Source organism: Protomyctophum parallelum (genome assembly GCF_964188405.1).
Source record: "Protomyctophum parallelum genome assembly, chromosome: 21".
Lineage (NCBI taxonomy): Eukaryota > Metazoa > Chordata > Actinopteri > Myctophiformes > Myctophidae > Protomyctophum > Protomyctophum parallelum.
The window spans coordinates 17,266,428-17,288,026 of NC_139713.1; the positions used below are offsets into that span (position 1 = coordinate 17,266,428).

Below are 21,599 nucleotides of genomic sequence, written 5' to 3' on the forward strand. Positions count from 1 at the left end.
CTTAATACAAATCAAACTTCAACAATGACGTATCAGCTCAGCTGACACGTACTGGATACCCACTGGATTACCCAGGGATCCAGTTCTTGCCACATCAGGTGAAGCACCACCTGCATCCCATTTGATTGGGGATAAATTAAATTAGAGCTGTTGTAGCCTATCAGAGACCCTGCATTAAATCATCAGATTGAAGCAATTTATCATCAAAGCGCCTTGGATGTACTGTACCCATGGCCATTTCAGACTTTCTCTCCCTGTTGAGCCGAGAGCCGCCAGAGTTGCGTCAAAGAATTCCCTGCATATTTCCCGTCTTGGGCCTTGGGCCTGAACACAGTCCATTTCACAATTACACTTTGTGGAAAGACCTGGAGTCATTTAAGGGGATTCTTTCATGGGTTTCACCTCAGAGGGAATTTTTGTGCAAAACATTAACATGTTTTGAATTCTCGGACAAAATATAATTCCTTTCCTGAAAACAATAGTAAGAGAAATCTATGAAAATCTGGGAACTAAATCGTTACCAAGAAATTTCTTCACCAATGTGTTTCTAAATGTGTCTAATAACATGTACTAAAAGTTTGAAATTCAACTCCTGTGGGAAATTGAGTTATTAGCATAATATGTGACCATACCCATTATGTAGATTTTGCAATCACTACTTTAGATATGAAAATGATATATGAATCATTCATTGTTTCCATGAAATATCAAAGCAAAGTCTTAAAGCTGTTTAAATCCATAACCATAACCAAAGCTGTGTAAAACTAGGAAATGATGTGGCTCCAGACACACACACACACACACACACACACACACACACACACACACACACACACACACACACACACACACACACACACACACACACACACACAAGAAGCTGTTTCAGATTGATTATCAGATTGCTTCCTCGAAACGACCTGTTGTATAATTAGGGTTAGGGTTAGTAATAGTCGGACAACGCGACCAACGCCACGTCGGACAATGGCTGACAACAACAACAACGTCTCCACTCCAGTAGAGCCTACTGGCTCCAATTAAATGGGCTTGATAAATAACCTACTGGTTGATATGGGTTGATAACACTGGAATCCGCTAGGTATACAGTTGTCTGCATGATCTCGTAATGCAGTCTTATCGATCCTTAGCTCGTGAATATCGATGATAAACAAAACAACTGTACGCATTACTTATATGCTTATTACACGGCTTGGTTGAATGCTTGACACTGATTGGTCAGGACCGCTCCGCTCTATAAACTGTTGTCTAATCAAAGCAACAGAACACCTGGCTGCGCTGCTTGGATTTGATGCTGTATCCAACATGACAGCCAGGTAAACAAACACACAATGTAATTTACATCTAAACGTTGCTCTCAGGAATGCTTTTGAAAAGAAGCGAGAAATAGATGACGCAGTAACCAAAATGTAAAAATTACATTTGATCAGCACACTCACTTCCTTGTTTTCCAAGGCGACTGTACGTGCCGCAGCTGGGCAGACGGCCAGCGCGACACATATGGAATACTTTCATTACCGTAAGCATGGAATATAGTTCAATATACCTTCATTTTGTTGTTACTTTTGGGTACATTTATTCATTTATCAATAAAGTAGACGTGTAATAAGTGGATGATTAATCACCTTGACTTCGTCTCGGTGTTTAAACATCCTGTCGGTCATTATTTCTCAAACAACTACCGCCACGTCATACATTATCCCTTGCTTATTTTACGTTTTGTATGATGGCGTTGCGGTCCGAAAATATCACATCTACAAGCTCAAAATGTGACGCGTTGTGAGCATGTATATAGACACTCTGTCTACATGGCACACAACACCGGTGAGCAACAAACTATAAATCAGTTTTTAGTGTTCCAACTGAATTCAATGTCATAACACAATGTAATACAGTAATTGGGCCCAATTTGCTGTCTCGCGTCAAAATAATTTAAGCGCAACGTGAATCATACAAAATAGCAATATGGGTCTCACAACTGTTTGCTCAACGTTTCATATTACCCTCTCATCATAGTCGGCCCTGAATGTGAAAGTCACTGGCAGTCTGTCAGATAGATGCCTGTTCATGTCGCTCGGTACACCACTCATTCATTATCGAAAACAACGATAGGCAGTGTTCTTTTTTTTCTTCATTTGTCCAAAAGAGAGCCTGGTGGGGGTGAGGTCTGAGTATGCTCCATGCTTTTTTGTGATAAGCAAAGCGCCTGTGTTTAGTGTTCCTCGTCTCAATGGCTGCATTACCCTTGCTCCAATGCAACGGGTCACACTGAGTCACAAGGCCATGCGATGACAATGGCACGCTTGTGCATAGGGCAGAGCTACGGGCATCCCGTCTGATGTGGAGGGATGAGATGGTGCAAGGTGGTCGATTTGAGAGGGTCGGCTATACGGCATACACATGACGACAGGCAGGGTGGTGAACGGTCACATAAATGCATCCTAGATTCATTTGACGGTCCACTTGTGATTTGTACTCATGTGTGCCCTCGTTTGTGTGTGTGTGTGTGTGTGTGTGTGTGTGATGTGCGGCCACGGTCTTGCATGCACATACTGTCTGTACAGTATATATACAGCAAGATCGATATATCGGCCATTATTTGACTTTGTGGACGACAACAATGTGTCACCGTTTTCAACCACTTTCAACCTGGTGGCCTTATTTCTTGCATGTGAAAAATAGCAGATCTACAAGATCACAACAAGTTGCAACGTGTGCTTGTAGATAAGCTATTTATGAAGAAAAACAAATATATATATTATAGTGGTCACTGGTTAAAGGTTCAGTCCATGTCTGTCTGTCTGTCTGTCTGTCTGTCTGTCTGTCTGTCTGTCTGTCTGTCTGTCTGTCTGTCTGTCTGTCTGTCTGTCTGTCTTTCTTTCTTGTCGGCTTGTCTGTGTGTCTGTGTTGTTGTCAGTTAAACAAGGATGTTTGTTTCTGCAACAGTTGAGTGTTTGCACGTATCAGCTACCAACCACAGCTTTGGCCCATTTCTTCAGCTCTTTATTGTCTCCACCAGGCTGGACGGTCGAAAGCTGGAAACCGTTTTCTCCCCTATCCGTCCATCCGTCCTTCTGTCCGTCCGTCCGTCCGTGTGCCAGTGTGTCTGTGAACATAAATCTTTGGCACTGTTGGACCGATTGGCGAAACTTTGCATGCCAAGGAAGAACATATTCCCCACGTTTTTCCACATTTGCAGAGCTACCAACCTGCACACATTTTGTGTACCAACCACGCAATTCTAGGTGTCTATACGCCTAGAATTGCGTGGTTGGTACACAAAATGTGTGCAGGTTGGTAGCTCTGCATTTGCCTCATGGTGCCTCTGCCTCACAGTGCCTCTGCCTCATGGTGGTTGAAGATGGATGGATGGATGGATGGATGGACGGACGCAAAACAATATTTTCACACACTTCTTTACACCTGTAAACCAGTGATGACAATAAAGTTGACTAGCTCCAGAGTCATGGGACCAAGATGTATCAGTCAGATGTTTCAGATTTCATTCCAGTTGACTAAGGCCTCTTTTAGACGGCGACCATCTCCATATAACACGTCAAAGTCCCGTTGCGTTCTCATTTTTTCTTACCCTTTACACGAGAACGCACACGTTATGATATGATGTGCTATTATGCTATACTGTCGCTAGGTGGCGATAACGGGCTGCCAAATAGACAGGTCACCCACGTACAAGAAGAAGAAACCTTCACGCAAGCCTGCGCAACACGGCTCTGGGCGCGCCACGGGATGGTATATATTTTATAATACATTAGGCTACATAAACGCTGCTGCCGCGGCTGCTGTCTATCACAAGGCTTTTTATTTACATCATGGTTTTACATTCAACATCGCTGATGAGCAGCACTTTGTAGGCGAGGAGGGAGGCTTGTTCAGGAACTCCATTATATCATAATTATATGGCTCTGCATCAATGTAATAAACTATGCACTGTGAGCCAACGTGAGCCATGATGTCATAAGTTTTGCGGATTCACCGTTTTGCCTGTTTATATGGAGACCATAGGAAACGGTGTTCTGAAAGATTTCCACTCTGGAAGGCGGTTTCACTTCGATGCGTTTTCACCTCCTGAGAACACCGTTCTCGTCTAAATGACAGCGCTAAACGGTACTTTATTTTGCCGTTTTTTATGAACACCATCCTCGTGTAAATAGCACCTATGACTGGCTTGCAAAAGGTTCGGGCCCTATGGGTAGACATTAGACAACCCAGGCTGGACGGAGACCATGCTCCATGGAGCACACTTTAGTTTTGATATCTGTCATCATTATTTTTCTGGCTGTTCAATTCACTTCATTTTCACCATACAAGCATTCTTATCGATACTCAAACACTGTCAGCAACATTATACTCATTTGGGTCATGACTGATAAGATACACATCTCTACACAACAACAGAAGGAAACTGTGGGTAACAGACATTTTATGTCTTCGACATCCCACAGACACTAACTAATCAAGGGGTAGATTACTTGAAACTCAAATTGTCCCCTTCAGTATTGCAAACCCTGTCAATAACATGAGTTTGAGTAACATGCTGTTTAAAGATGTACCATCCAATGTGAGTGACGGATGGGATTTGTCTGTGGAATAGGACTAAAATGAAAAGTGCCCTCATACAAAGAATTGGTATACATCTCATATCGTAAGAGACCATCAATTATTTGGACAGGTGGGACTGTGCCGTGCACTCAGTAAACCCCCCAGTGTTCATTCAAATCGGAAAGTGTGCAAATGGAACGGATAACTAAACACTAACCCAGTCACTCTCCTTGCACCATAATATTCTTTACAACATAACATATACAGTACTGCTATTGCTTATACTAAGTACTTTGATATTCATTGCAACAAAAGAGAGCGGCACTGCTGGACCGCTGCATGGGCCGCCAAAAGCAAAAGTTAAGTTGACGAGTGATAACTCAATATCAATTTAGCACACATGCACGCAAGCACACACGCACGCACACACCCACGCACACACACACGCACGCACACACCGTTTACCACCCTGCCTGTCGTCATGTTTATAGCCGTTCATCCCATTTACTCGCATCTTGCGCTTTGTCACTCCAGACAAGAATGTCTGCCGAAAGCGTTCTGTTAATTTTCGAGACAGGGACAGGTGGGAGGATTCTGTTGGAACCATTCATGCATGTACAGTCGTACGACATTACAAGCGGAATACACACACAGACAGACAGACACACGCGCACGCACACACGCGCATGCGCACACACATAGACAGACACACACACACAGGAATACTGTGCACACGCTCACATTTACACTTACTTTCACTGACTGTCTTCTGCCACTACACAACACCTCTCTCTCTCTCTCCCCGTGGTAGTCCTAGCAAGTCCTCCTCCTCATCCACCCTCCCCCTCCTCCACCACCTCCTTGTTGTCATATGACCGCTGTTATGTGTGTGGAATGGAACACAAAGATGCTCTGTTTAGTCCCCTCTGCTCTGCCCTGAGTGCAGGGAGGAAGCTCCTCTTATATGCCTGCCGTCCCCAGAAAGAGACACAGACAGTCCCTATGTCCGTCTGACTGGCAGCACAGATTGGGGGAGAGAGAGAGAGAGAGAGAGAGAGAGAGAGAGAGAGAGAGGGGAGCAGAGAGGGGGAGCAGAGAAAGAGATACAGAAGAAAGAGCAAGCGAAAGCAAGACAGAGACAGGAAGAGAGTGAATCAGCAACTGAAATTCATTGTTCGAAAGTGTTGTAGATTTATTGCCTGATATCCAGACTTGAATGGCCGATTCGTTCACATCATGGGAACAATGAGTGGGATGAGGGAAAATTCAGTAGTGAATATATTAAGTCCTGGAAACAGGCTAGATTTATGGAAGACCGACGGATTACTTAATCCTTACAGACACACATCGGACGGCTATCCATAGAAAATGTAGCGATCCATCGACTTATCCGTCACTGGCTGCACCACTATACCATGCCACGCCCTGAATTAGTATAGTAATATTTATTTATCTATTTTCAATAAACAGAAAAAAACAATAGCACTAATTGTCTTAGTTCTCCATGCACCAGTGGCTGGCAGCCTGACTTCAAAGACCCAAAACAAATATAAATTGCTGAACCAGCTGATTCTATAACAATATTATAGAATAGAGCAATGAAGAAGCCAGGGAGTTGGTTCAGAGATAAAGGTTTTGAAGAGAGTCAACGGAAATGAATTGAAATGTTGCAGATGTATCGCCTGGTATTCGGACGGAATGGCCCTAATTCCTTACCATGTGTGAACAATGGGTGGAGAAATAAGTCGAGAATAGGAATTTGAAGCACTGGAAACAGGCTAGTATATTTCTGGAGGACTGACAGATAACTTAATCTTTACAGACACACCAAATCCTGTGGTCGCATTAGATGTTCTCCATAGAAAATTAACTGGATCAGTCGACTTGACATCCGTTCACAGCTTTGGTGTCTGTACCACCATATGCCACGCCCTAAATTAGTTCAGTCCAACAGACAGCACTAATTTCTTAGTTCTCCAGTCCAGTGACTGACACTTTGGCCCCAATACTTGACAAGAATTAATTAAAGACCCAAAACTACTACAAATGCTCAACCAACTAATTCAGACAACACCTTGTGTGAATGTGTTATTTTAGACTACTGGAGCAATTGTACTCTGTTAATTTGACCCCATTCACCCGGCAGCCATTTTGCACTTGCATCACACTCTGTGGGTTATAATGTCTACTATATCACTTGGTCATTAATGATTAACATACAGTATCTCAATTTTATGGCAGCTAACATTAGCCCTACTGTACAACAAAGCTATAGAGATACTGTAATGTCGACAACAATTACAGTGGCCCATGAGTAAAGCCTTTACTAGGTAGGGCGGTGGTGGCTCAGGGGTAGAGTGGCCGGATGGTAACCGCAAGGTTGCCAGTTCAAACCCGGGCTCCCCCAGAGTTGGTGTCGAAGTGTCCTTGAGCAAGACTCTGAACCCCTAATTGCTCCTGATCTGCTGGTTGGTGCCTTGCATGGTTTCCGCCTCCATTGGTGCATGAATGGGTGAATGTAATGCACAATCTATGTAAAGTGCCTTGGTTGAAGGCGCTATATATAAATGCACCATTTACCATTTAGGCTACGCAGGGGATTTACAGTTGCAAGTACCTCTAGTAGTCTACTTTACTGTAGTACAAATTAATGCAATGTTTAAATCATATGTGTATTCACCTATACAAGGTCAAAGATGTTAGACACAGAAGAAATCATGTGTTCCTGCATGCTGTTCTCTCTATGTAAAGCGCCTTGGTTGAAGGCGCTATATATAAATGCACCATTTACCATTTAGGCTACGGAGGGGATTTACAGTTGCAAGTACCTCTGGTAGTCTACTTTCCTGTATAGTACAAATTAATGCAATGTTTAAATCATATGTGTATTCACCTATACAAGGTCAAAGATGTTGGACACAGAAGCAATCATTGGCCTCATACTAAAACCAACAGCATGTGTTCCTGCATGCTGTTCTCTGCCACTATGTCGGCCATGCATGCTATCAGAGTTAAATTAACATTGTTTTTTACAATATAAATTGGGGGGGTCTAATAATTAGTGTCAATTTGAGGGTTTCCTTGACATGAAAAAAGTTTGGGAACCAGTGACTTAGACTGACGGGATTACAACAGACCATTTCACAATAACAAAACGATTAGCTAATGATGCTCTGCTCAAACTCCCTTATGAGGCGTCTATGTGATGTGTAATGACGTTCATGCTGAGCTGCCTTGTCAAGAATGTCTACAGTATGTATGTATTGACCCATTTCCTCAGTGCACCACCAGCTATGGGATAAGGACTATTAGGAGTACACCATCAGCTATGGGATAAGGAATATTAGGATTTTAGAAGAAGTATGATCTATATAGCAACGATATGTTGTGACATTTTCAACAATTGTCTTCCAAATTGTATTTACATAGCCATGACCTTTTTACATTTCTCCAAATTAGACATCGGATTCAAGAAAGATCTACTGATATTCTCCCAAATATTCCAAATAAATCCCCCTCGAGGATCACATATTTAGTAAACGTAATTACCTCTACTAAAGGACGTTAAACATGAATGAGAGACAGACTTGAGATGCACTTGATGATGTTGTGGATTGGCAAAATTAAGACCTAAGCCAAGCCTAAGTGCGTGTGTGTGTGTGTGTGTGTGTGTGTGTGTGTGTGTGTGTGTGTGTGTGTGTGTGTGTGTGTGTGTGTGTGTGTGCGTGCGTGCGTGTGCGCATACGTGCGTGTGTGAACTTAGTGAGGGCCCACTTCCACCCTGTGATGTGATTAGCCTTCATTTGAGAAGCTGTTGCCTGTCATCCATCATTGAGTTGACTGTCAGTGGCCTCTGGCCGCTTAGTTAAACCACATTACCCTTAAGGATCATTTGTACTTCGTTGAAAATGTGTTGTTTAGGGCGAGTGATAACGCTGTGCGACAAAGGATAAATGACCCTGCACTCACGTCAGCAGCAACAACAAGAGAAAGCAACCGGTTACGTTCATTTAACCTTTTGGAGCCCTTCTTGTAGCTCTTAACCCATTTAGACCTGACGTAGAATTTTTTCTGAAAAACCCATGTTTCTATGTCAGTGGTGCTCAGACATTTTCATGTCAAGGACATTGGCCGCCGACACCCATCTGAAAATATGTTGTTTCAGGCCCCCCCCCCCAGAAGCAAAGATTTGAGTTAAAAACGTTCGCTCTGAAAGAATATCTATTTAAAGATTTGCGCCACATTTTCACGATTACATTTTTTTAGCAGACCTACAAGCTTGTAGCGCGCCACTCGGTGCAGCTATGAGCTTGTAGATCTGCTATTTTTCAATAGATAAAGCACATTGTTCACTTTCCACATTGAAAGTAATAAAAAGTATATTTGCAAGATTGTTTTACTTTTGCGTATAACATTTAACAATCGCTAATGACACTAAAAGCAACAGCCCTGTTTATTTATTCATTTTTAAATATGGCTGGCAGTGAACTTACACTTTTTAAATAAATGAAATGGCATGTTAAACGCAGTTTGTTTGGGGGTAAAAATGCCACTACTGAAAGTATTCCTTTGCTGGTTGTCCCCTACTGACCCAGAAGTGGTAGACAGATCAATGTGTCATGTTACTGTATGTACTGTACTGTAGTTGTGTACATGATGTGCATGTTATCTTGTGCTCTAGACTAGAGCAGTAGTTCCCAAACTTTTTCAGGCCAAGGACCCCCATGTTGACACTAATTAGCCCTGCGGACCCCCATTTGAAAAGATATGCCAGGGACCCTCATAAGAGAAGACTTTTAAGGCTCTAGCAGTGACTCTCAACCGCTTTTAATTTCAAGGACCCCCCAGTTTGACAGGCATATTAGTCTACGGAGTACGGACCCACATTTAATGGCATTTCTATCTCTGGGACCCAAATTTATATTGTAAAACGGGTCCATTTGGTTCCATTTGCACACTCTCAGAGTTACAGACCCATAAGGGTCCATTTGGCTACAAACTATAATTTAGCTGGGGACCCCCTGGAACTCCCTCAAGGACCCCTGGGCCCCCTTTAGATCACAAGCCACGTTTCCTATATGGGATAATAAAGAAACTGATCTTTTCTAGCTGATCATAGGAAGGAGTATACGAAGTGGAAAACATCCCAGTAACTCCTGTTGCTGTAAGACAGGTGTACATTTAGGAGCTCACACAAGGGAAACTGCTGCAAAACACTTGTGATGTACCATTGTACCCCTATGATCTTCCAGGCTTTCTCATGATCCCCTATGATCTTCCAGGCTTCTTAGATTTCTCATCTAAAAGCTGACTTTGGCAGAAACTTGAGAGAGGGACAGTCATGCATGCTCCCTTGTTATGACATTACCGAGTTTCAAATATCTGCTCTCATGCATGTATGCTTCTTTAGAGTGTAACGTCACTTATTTTGCTTTTACACTTTAAAAAAATGAACCGAGAGAAAATGATCATGTCTTATAATAATGAAACAAATTGCCTGTAAATGATGGCAATAAACAAGTTAGAAAAACAAAGAAATATCTGCTCTATCTCTCGGGTCACTCCCTTTAATCATTGCTACTCCTCAGAGCTCCTTAAACTTATAACTGTAACCAATATCACATCATAATGGAAATCTAACATCAGTCTGCCTTGCTTTCTGTTGCATTTTATGCGTTTTATTATCTATATCAACTTGATGTTTGTCCTCTCATCAGATTACCAGGAAATCATTCCTTCTGTTACTAAGCAGCATACTCTTGTTGCTGGGTCTTCCCCCTGTTGCTGTGCTGCATGGGTTCCACACAATACATATTTTAATATTCCTTCTAAGGCAAACAACGTTTTGATTTTGTAAATCATTATGTAGCCTTGAAGTTGTCACATAGAGCTTGTTAGAGCAAACGTGAATCCGACTATGTGAGCTCCACTGTCATACAATGCTTTATTCTTATACAGTTTTCGATGAATCTAAAAAAAACATCATGCACACTGCTAGTTGACTGTGTATGCTGTAGCTAGTAGGAATGGGTTCAGGGACAGCATCAATCTAATATGTCTAATCTATTTTGCTATCAGTAGCGCTCAGGAGATTCCAGCAAAGCATTGTGGGATGTATCCACCATTTTTTACTTTGATATATTGATGTCTATAAGGGCCTGAAAGCGAGCTTTAGTTGGGTGAACTACACACGCACGCACGCACGCATGCATGCACGCACGCACGCACGCACGCACGCACGCACGCACGCACGCACGCACGCACACACACATCTTGCATTCTCTCTGTCAGAATCTTAAACAGGACCTCTGTCTGAGACCCTAATATTTGTCCATTTATCTCTATTACTCTATGTTTTCAAATCCCCCTTTCACTCTCTGCTTGCTGCATGAACCTCCGCCCCTCTGCCCCATCTGCCTGCCTACTGTTAAACCCCCACAGCCCCTCAACCCCTCCCTGTACCGTCTCTCTCCCTCTCTCTCTCTCTCTCTGTCTCTCTCTCTCCGTCTCTTTCTCAAACACACGTACATCTTTGCGCGGACACACACACACACACACGCAACTTCATCCATTTCTAATCCTGTCAAAAATAAAATGCCACAAATTAACCTCACCCTGTTTTGGCTAATGAGCACGGAACGTCTCTTTTCCCTCTCTCCGTTTGACTGTGCAGGATTGCATGACAAATAGACACACAGGCTAATGAAAAACTTACGCATCAAATGAGCCCTGGGAGAAGATTCTTAATCAATTTTCATGTCATTTCCCCTGTCGAGCAGTAGGCAGTGCACTGCGGGGGACAAATCTTAAAATGCTCCCTCCCTGCCCGCGCGTGAGCTACAATTTGTCCGCTCGCCCTGGTCGCCTGCAGAGCCGAGCTCCGCGGGACGTGTGCACCCTCCCACCGCACGTTCACATCCAATGCCTGGCAAAAGCCAGTCAGCAATATACTGAACACCTGATCCAACGTGATAGTGCTTTTACTCTCTCATCTTCCTCCGTATAAGGCTTATGGCCTGGTCTGCACGCATGCAGGCACGCACGCACGCACGCACGCACGCACGATCCATCTTGTCTCCTCTTGTCCTGCACTATTATACATTATTCACCTATACGCTCATTGCATGCCACTCATAATGAATCAAGGAGGTATGAAGGAGAAGATGTGCTATCGCCAGGCAGGCTAAGGCAGTCTGCCTGCCCAGAGCTTGAAGGGTGGATGGGGGGGGGGGGGGGGGGAGGTAGAGAAGTGGCCGCCTGCCATCTCCTGAACATCACCTTCCCCATCGGAGCACAAAATATAGGCTTCTTCTTCAGAGAAAAAAAAGTGTCTTCCACAGATACTGGCTATCCCACCCCAAAGGGAGTCCAAAGGACGCCATTCAGTCGGTGATTGCAAAACAAGGTGTGTGTGCGTGTGTGTGTGTGTGTGTGTGTGTGTGTGTGTGTGTCTGTCTGCCTGCGTGCGTGCGTGCGTGTGTTTGTGTGTATGTGTGTGTGTGTGTGTGTGTGTGTGCACGTGTGCAGGTTGAGAGAAGGAAAATAAAATAGCCAGACTTACCGTATTCAACAATCCGGCATCCATTCATGAAGGATACTGCAGACCAAACCCTAGTTGCAGGGAGAGAAAGGCTGCGTGTGTGTGTGTGTGTGTGTGTGTGTGTGTGCGCGTGTGCGTGCGTGTGTGTGCGTGTGCAATCCACCCTTTTCTAGTCCTGCTGCTGTTCCGACATCCTTCCACCTCTCATTGTATCAGCCTCACATATACATACACCGCTCTGTCAATACCCCCCTCTTATCCCTGCCTTGCCTTATTATTGTCTGTGTTCTATTTCCTCCCTCGTTTGCTCCAAGGCAGTGGAGAGACACTGCAGCGATGGGGGGAGAAGGGCGTGTGTGTGTGTATGTGTGTGTGTGTGTGTGTGTCTGCGTGTGTGTGCGTGCGCGCGCGTGTGTGTGTGTGTGTGTGTGTGTGTGTGTGTGTGTGTGCGTGCGCGCTCGCTCGTGCGCGCATGAGTGCATGTGTTGTGTGAGTGTGTCAGAGAGTGAGAGGCACAGAGAGAGCGAGTGCAGGAGAGAGAGAGCGAGAGATGGAGGGAGGAGTCAGATCAGTAGGGGCTATAGGAGAGAGAACAGGGAAACGAAACAGCCCAGGATTAAATCATGGGAGAAACGGAAAGGGGGGGCGATACTGTATAGCCACGGCCAAGACTATACACACACACACACTAACAATTAAATGTATATACGAGGTATGCATGTGAGGAGACGAACGCCTGGTGATGTGTATACGTATACGGGCCAATCTGTTTCTTGTTGCACTGGCGTTATTATCATGGCTCTGGTTGTCATTTTCATTGATGACTGAGGGAGAAAAGAAAATATGATGGGGAGAGAGCGGGGGAGGAGGAGGAGGAGGTGGGGGCCTGAGTTGGGAGGGGCAGAGAGCAATGACGTCCGGGGACTGGGAGGGGGATTGGATAATGGTGTAATGTGCTGTTTCCGTGCCAACTGTTTCTGTGACAGTGTGAGGGCTACTTATCATCTGCGACGTCACCGCGCTGAAAGTATTATACTTCCGGGTGGAAAACATATTTTTATGTTTTATATTGTATTATATTAAAGGGACGCTGACATTCATCAGTCAATATCTTCAAATTTGACAAGAATAGTTTCTTATATACAGTAGAACGTGGATATATTACATAGAAATGTAAATGTTAAATATAAATAGTATAGGTCCTACCAACATTTTGTTCTGCATGGACAAGATCATATTGTGATTATGTTGTGGGTATATGACAAATGATGCTTTAAATTATTATTATATATTTACACAACCACTACTAACCAATTAAAGCTACCGGTTTGTAACTATGTTACTTTCCTCTTCTACCCCAGATTTGAACGTGGTTTCCTGCACTCAGGCTGATATATATTTCTACATTTTTTCTTACCATCTAGAGCTAATTTTGATTTTAGTTTTCATTTAGTTTTAGTCACATTTTAGTCACCTGGAATGTCTTGGCGTCAGCCTAGTTTTAGTGGACTAAATATCATCATATTTTAGTCGACTAAATCTACAGTTGATTTAGTCGAACAAAATGTATTTTGGCTGGCCTTGATGCCGTCATAATGGCTGTTTTTTCATCGTAGCTATTTTTCATTTAGTTCCCATTTAGTTTTCGCCAGTGGAAAAATGTGGTCGACGAACATTTTTCTTCAATTGTATAGTCGACTAAATCAACACTGCTGTTTAGGTGAGACGTGAGCTTTGACACGATCTAAATGTCTATTAGAAGAGCAGGGAGACAAAATACAACCGTTGCGATTAGGGGTCCACAATTATGAAATGATTTGCAGGGTCGTATCTGCCGATACCGATTCAGAGGACCACAATGGAAACAAGCCTTAGGGCTTGACCCAAAGCCTGTTAATAAATTAAATCAATCAATAAATAGCATATACTTTTTTGTATAAGTGTCTGTTTTCACAACTGAATGACTACTGACTGAGATGACTACACAAATAAAATGTAGAAAAATGCTACCGATTAATTGCGCATCACTAGTTGCGATGAGTCGTGCTGTGATCTGGTAGATTGTGTATTATTTTCACAACAACGTGAAAACATTTTCACGTTTCTGAACATTTTTTAAATAGCTTGAAAGTGCTTAACCCATTTTGGGCGAGAACCCCTGTTGGTGTTTTAAGCATTATGTTATGCTTTAGCTGTTGAAAAAGAGCTTGTAGGTCTGCTATTTTTTTTTTATCGTGAAAATGTGGCGCAAATCTTTGAATATATATATATTCTTTCCGAGCGAACGTTTTTAACTCAAATCTTTGCTTCCGGGGGGGTCCCTGGAACAACATATTTTGAGATGGGGGTCGGCGGCCAAATACATATAATTCTAGGGAACCGGGGTCCTGAAATAGTTTGAGAACCACTGACATAGAAACATGGGTTTTTCAGAAAACTGTCAGGATTTAGAAGACATTAGTAGAATCGTCCTCAGGTTGAAAGTGCTTAAGGCACAGAGTACACTGTCCAAATGTTCAAGGGTGAGGGGTATAGAGTGTCTTATACTGTCTTTCAGAATCACAAAGATTTTGATGTGTTCAGCGGCTCGCCCCGAATGAATTATGTAACGCTGAGAGCTGACGGACCCTCTGAACATCGTGCCCAGTTGGCTGCTTTGAGGAATGGGGGCACGACCGTTGTGGCACCATCTCTATCTCTAGATAGTTTTTGAGCTGTCAAGCTCAAAAACCCTGTCTGGGTCTGCCATAATCTGATCTCCTATTCATTTTAATTTTAATTTTAAATATTTTCTTTGTAGATTTTCCCCCCCCTTTTTCCCCCCAGATCACCTATAATTCTATTGGTAAGAGTGATCTCTTTGTGATTGTAATTTGACCATGTCCAAAGCCATGTGGGATTGAATGGCCTGGCTTGTCAATGCAAAACTATCGGTCATCAATGATGGCAACACTTTTTTTTGAGTGGTGCAACCACTCCTACATAGACAGCTATGTGTGTCCCTGGCTGGCTGTGTACGAGCACGAAAATAGCGTTTGGTTGGTTTTCACCACCAAGTCTCACTGTTGCGCAGGCTGACACACACAAACATATTAACTGTATATGATGATTTTGGGTGTGACAGTACAGTACAGTGACAGTACAATACAGTACAGTACAGTAGAGGGACCCCCTGGGGACCCCCACACTCAATTCTCAACCATTTCGGACGTGGGGCGGCTTGTCGGAACCGGGCCGGCACCCTGGGCGCATTCCTGTGGGTCTGGAACTTCTGGGGACCCCCCGGGGATCCCCACACGGAGTGGCACCACACTCACATCACACAGGGGTGATTTTTTTATCTTCCGGAACTTCTGTGGCATACTGAACACTACCAACCCTGTTAACACTCCCAACCGTATTAACGCACTATACATACCTAGTTACCTATAACTACCTGCGAAGACCAGCCCAATGACCTTGTGGTTGGAGTGTCCCAGAGCCATAGAGTAAGACAGAGTTACTACATTGAGGGGGCAGAAAACAAGCCCATAGACTCCAATGCGTTCTGTAAACTTGCCGGTTGACCCTTTTCAGTGAACAGAGTTGTCGTAACTCTGTCTTACTCTATGGCTCTGGAGGGTCCGCCCTGAGACTGGGAGGGTCAGACTCTAAGAATGGGACCCGATGCCTCCCTGCTTTGGCACTCAGCATCACGGGTTGGATTGCGACATACTAGCGTCATGTCCAGGGGGTGTACTTGTACATCAAGCCGCCTCACGCTATACAGAAACAGGAGATAGACTCCTGCCCTATGGGCCTCATGGCTCTGCAATTAAGGCTTACTGCCAACACAGAGAGCTGACAATATCTCTTCAGGAACAGTACGTTCTAGTCTTATACGGTTTCTCTCTCTTTAAGTTATTTGGGTGGGGCTTTTTTTGTACAGTGGAGAGAGAGAGAGAGACAGGAAACATGGAGAGATAGATAGGGATCAAGTGACATGCAGCGAACCAGCTTGCACGCATTATTATAAACAGCAGGCTGCTGTAGTAGACTGAATCAGAGTCTGAACTTTGGGGGTGTGGTGACTATAATGTTAACAGCGATGTATTCCATAATCATCAGCTAGAGTTCAACAGCACATCTAGAAGGGCTGCCACGACAATGCCCCTCCAGAGCCATCATTCGGGCCTTTTCATCCATGCTGACTGGCAGCTACTGTAGGTGCCCCCCTGCACACACACACACACACGCACACGCATGCACACACACACACACACACACACACACACACACACACACACACACACACACACACACACACACACACACACACTCGCTCACACCCTTTCTGTCTCCACAAGCCCATCACCCCATATATAGTATAGACTATAGATCATTTATGAGCTTGAACTACAACTCGTGTTTAATTCATGCTCCGTCGTACGACTCACCCTGCTGGGACAGTGTGAGCTTGAAGACTGTCTGCGATGGAGTATAAACGGTCACGCTCAGTCGCTCACCCTACATTTTTTCCCCGCCGACCTCACGCCGACCGCTCGGTGTGGGCAGTTCTATTCTTCTTGTATTATATATATTTTTCTTTACTAAGAATAAGGTTAGAAATAAGTTCAGGCTATATGCTCCATGCTCAAAGTATTTTGAGGCGAGCATTTTCGTAAAAATCAGGCTTCAGTCTTCCTAAAACAGCCTGTACTTCAGCCTCCAGTGTTGTTTTTGGCAGCAAATTTAGATTTTAGTTTTAGTCGTATAGGCTCTTGAATAGTTTTCATTTAGTTTTAGTCACATTTTAGTCACCTGGAATGTTTTACTGTTGGTCTAGTTTTAGTCGACTAAATATCATGAGATTTTAGTCGCACTAAATCTACAGTTGATTTAGTCTAAAATGTATTTTGGCAGATATCTGTTTGAATCCCCTGTTTTCAGTCCAACATCTTATCGCAGTGTTTACACACATCATGCACTGCAACCTTGATATTATCTAGGAATGGAAAGTACCTGTTGGGCCTATTTCCTCTGACTTTGTCTCACTTCCTCAGCCTATTGCTGTATAGCCTATAGAGCGTCGCGGTCCCGCCCCCTTTCATGACGACGCTAGCACCAGAGGTGAATTCCTCATTCATTTTTCCCATAGACATAATTATTTAAAGACGATTACGCCACGGAAAAAGCCAACTCGAGTTGTGACAAATCATGACGACAAACACAACATTTTGGACCGAACAAATAATTACAAAGAATAAAAACAACAAAAAAAGTGTTGTAACCTGCACTTCTTTCTAATTATTTGTTCAGCCTGAAAAATTGTGTTTGTTGTCATGATTTGTCACAACTCGAGTTGGCTTCGTACGAGGCTTATAAAAGGTCTTTAAATAAATACTTTTTGAAATGTCTATGAGGAAAATGAACGGGGAGTCATTTCCTGGGCCCTGGCAGGGGGCGGGTCTGCGACACAACCAGTGGTTTTCAACCTTTTTCATATCAAGGCCCATTATTTATTCTGCATTTGAGCCACGGAGCACCATTTGATGACATTTAGCCTCTCAGACCCAAAACTTTCCTTCATTTAGCTGCAGGGGACCACCTGGAACCCCCTCAAGGACCACTGGTGGTCCCCGGACCACTGGTTGAAAACCACTGGCATATTTCAAACGTTGTTAATGGTATTTATATGACTATACTGTATATTAGGTGTAAATGTACTATAGATTCTCAGTGGGACTCCTTCCCTCCTGGGGGTCCTCAGCTAAATTATTGATATGTCGTTAGGAGCTGAATGGACCCTCACAGGTTAACCCATTTAGCCCTGAGGCAGATTCTAAAGCAATGTCTTCTAAATCCTAAACGTTTTCTGAAAAACCCATGTTTCTATGTCAGTCGTTCTCAAACATTTTCATGTCAAGGACCCCCAACAATATATATATTTGGCCGCAGACCCCCATCTGAAAATATGTTCTTCCAGGGACCCCCCCAGAAGCAAAGATTTGAGTTAAAAACGTTTGCTCTGAAAGAAGCCACATTATTAGGATTTCTCAAAAATAGCAGATCTACAAGCTTGTAGATCTGCTATTTTTCAATAGCTAAAGTACAACATGATGCTTAAAACGCCAAAAGGGGGTCCACGTCCTGAATGGGTTAACTCTGAGGATGTATACAAGTGGAACCGCAAGTCCATTTGCAACAATATGTAATCAATGTAACAATTATAATAATTGTAACAATTGACACAACGGATTTTACAGATTGGGGCCCCAGTCAGAGATAAAGATTGTATCAAATGGAGGTCTGTAGTATACTGCATAACAAACTGGGGGTCCTTGAAATGAAAAAATAAAATAAAATAAACGTTGAGAATCACTCCCCTGGGGGGGCCCAGATGACAGTGAAGTGACCATTTTAATTAATGTCATCTAAAGAGAAGAGCAACAAAAAAAACATTACTGCATCAAAGGTACTCTATGAAAACGGGTTAAATATTGGCCAAATTGTCAAATATGATTATTTATCCGTGGAACAGAGTCAAACTAAAGGTAATGCCGTAACGCCTACATTCCAAGTGCTTTGAATTGCATGGGTCCCCAGTTAAAATATGATTATTATTTATGGTGGGGTCACGGCCTGAAAAGGTTGAGAACCACTGCATTAATACACAAAGTGGATTTGACAATCAGCAGGGTGTAATTAGTAGACCTTTGCTGTCATTAAGTAAGTGGCAATTAGCACAAGACATCACACATACAATAACCCAGGGACTGAACCAGGTCAATGCTACTGCTGAGCCCTCAGGAGCTGTCAATGGCAAATCACCTTAAAATGTCACGTCTATCTGATGTCATACAGGAGATATATCTTTTAGTCAGAAGACGTTTTTTTGAGTTCAGAACATCTTCTGATGTGTGAAAATCAAAGCCAGATGTTCTAATCTATAATCCCCTGTGGTATCAGTCAGACATCTTTCACATAATTATGAATGTATAAGGATAGGGTTGCCAAAGTCATATCAATATACCGGAAGAAGCTAGTACAGATAAGGAACATCCTCATATCTAGAACAAAGGAACCGTATTCACAGAAATGCTGACAAGTTGTCAAGTTGTCTTTTTTGGTAGTGCAGTGCATACTGTACACACTGTTGCAGTGTCTAGTTTTGAAAATGCCCTTTTCTGATTTTCTTTCTCCATATTCTGCCTGTCTGGGCATTTTCTGATGTTATGAGCATGACCCTTCTCTCACTTTGACCGTTTCTCCCTCCCTTTCACCCTTCTATAAACTCTATATCCCTTTTGGATTCTCCTTTTTCTCCCTCAGACTGTCTCTGTGCCTCTCCCAGCTTCCTGTCTCCCTAATCCTTAATCCTGTGGAAATCGGTCAGGCGGAACGATGCAGCTTTGATCAGGCTCTCATATCAGGCGTGCTAACAGTGTCGGCACGGCCGGATCCCACAGAACCCCAGAGCCCAGGGGCAGAGCTCCAAACAGAACCCTAGAGCCCAGGGGCAGAGCTCCAAACAGGACCCTGGAGCCCAGGGGCAGAGCTCCAAACAGGACCCTGTAGCCCAGGGGCAGAGCTCCAAACAGAGCCCAGGGAGGGAGCTCCAAACAGGACCCTGGAGCCCAGGGGCAGAGCTCCAAACAGAGCCCAGGGGCAGAGTTCCAAACAGGACCCTTGAGCCCAGGGGCAGAGCTCCAAACAGGACCCCAGAGCCCAGGGGCAGAGCTCCAAACAGAACCCTAGAGCCCAGGGGCAGAGCTCCAAACAGGGCCCTGGAGCCCAGGAGCAGAGCTCCAAACAGAACCCTAGAGCCCAGGGGCAGAGCTCCAAACAGGACCCTGGAGCCCAGGGGCAGAGCTCCAAACAGGGCCCTGGAGCCCAGGGGCAGAGCTCCAAACAGAACCCTGGAGCCCAGGGGCAGAGCTCCAAACACCCCGGAGCCCAGGGGCAGAGCTCCAAACAGGGCCCCGGAGCCCAGGGGCAGAGCTCCAAACACCCCGGAGCCCAGGGGCAGAGCTCCAAACACCCCGGAGCCCAGGGGCAGAGCTCCACACAGGGCCCTGGTGCCCAGGGGCAGAGCTCGAAACAGGGCCCTGGAGCCCAGGGGCAGAGCTCCAAACAGGACCCTGGAGCCCAGGGGCAGAGCTCCAAACAGAGCCCAGGGGCAGAGCTCCAAACAGGACCCTGGAGCCCAGGGGCAGAGCTCCAAACAGAGCCCAGGGGCAGAGCTCCAAACAGGACCCTGGAGCCCAGGGGCAGAGCTCCAAACAGAGCCCAGGGACACAGCTCCAAACAGAGCCCAGGGGCAGATTTTAGTTTACCCCCTGGATCAACCTGAGAGAAAAATCGCACTCTGCGTGAACTGTGCGGTATAATAATAATAACTAGAACTGCGCTCTGTCGAGTGCATACTTGCTTGTTGCACACTTGTAGGCCATACATGGCCTACTAGTGCGCAAGCAGAGCGCGCAAGTACTTTCGACCGCTACAAACTGTCAAATCTCAGTAATGACTACTTGTGCCTGATACGGCAGTGGTGCCAGATTACATACATGTATACATAGGAGCATTACCTTTAATCCTCCCAACACTAAAACATATCGTCATTACGTCACCATCGAAAACCAATTACACTCTGGCATTGGGTCCTTTAATCCACATCTTTATTACGTCATCATTGAGAGCTAGTTATATTATACTATGTATATGTATATATCATTTGTAAGTTCATTAGCAGTATTAAAGGAGCGTCCGTCTTATACGGAGCTACTGAGGGGGGTGATCCCGTGGTTGGACCTGGCTGACGCGCTGATGTTAATTTGTACTGTTGGCTGTGTGTCAGTGATCCAATGATATAACACAGGCAGGTCTTCATGCTTTTTAAAGATGTATTGCTTCACCCGTTCAGTGTTCACCATAGTACAGCATCTGCGTGATTTCATAGACAGACCATAATTAGACACAAACAATGAATAATATTTCAGACACAGTGTTTGAACAGCATAACGTACCTGCGGTCAAAAACCATTGCCCTTCCGGGTCAAGCCTCCCTACCCATGCCAGTGAAGCAGACGCTTATAAAGCCAACAGCGCCACCCCATGGTCACAAATTCATTTTGACAATTACACTCATTTGGCCGTTACAAGCGGTATACTGTGGTTACTTTGTGCCGTACGCACCGTCCCAGCCGTCCCGTCAATTTTGATGCGTATGCACCGTCCCTCCAAATTGTGCCTGACGTCCGTGCGTGCATGCGTGCGTGCGTGCGTGCCCTTGGCATCTGCAGGGGTCAACAGGTCGTACTGTCTAAACAGCAGGGTCAAAGGTCCTACTCTAAACACTCTAAACACTCTATACACTTTAAATACCCTGTACCCATAGGGACAGACAGACGGACACACACACACACGGAGGCGCTGTGCACGCTCAAAAAAGAGAGAGAGAGGTACGTCAACTGCGAGAGAGTTCCTGCCTGCGCCCACAGCT

At 44.4% G+C, this 21,599-nt stretch overlaps 1 protein-coding gene across 1 annotated transcript in view; it reads right to left on the reverse strand.

Moving 5' to 3' along the window:
* gnaz (guanine nucleotide binding protein (G protein), alpha z polypeptide) overlaps positions 1-12,458 on the reverse strand; it is a gene marked incomplete at its 3' end in the record, with an annotated part of 47,571 nt that extends 35,113 nt beyond the window's left edge. Inside the window, exon 1 of the mRNA XM_083793726.1 lies at positions 12,140-12,458. The remainder of the gene's footprint in view (positions 1-12,139) is intronic.
* Between the last annotated feature and the right edge of the window lie 9,141 nt (positions 12,459-21,599).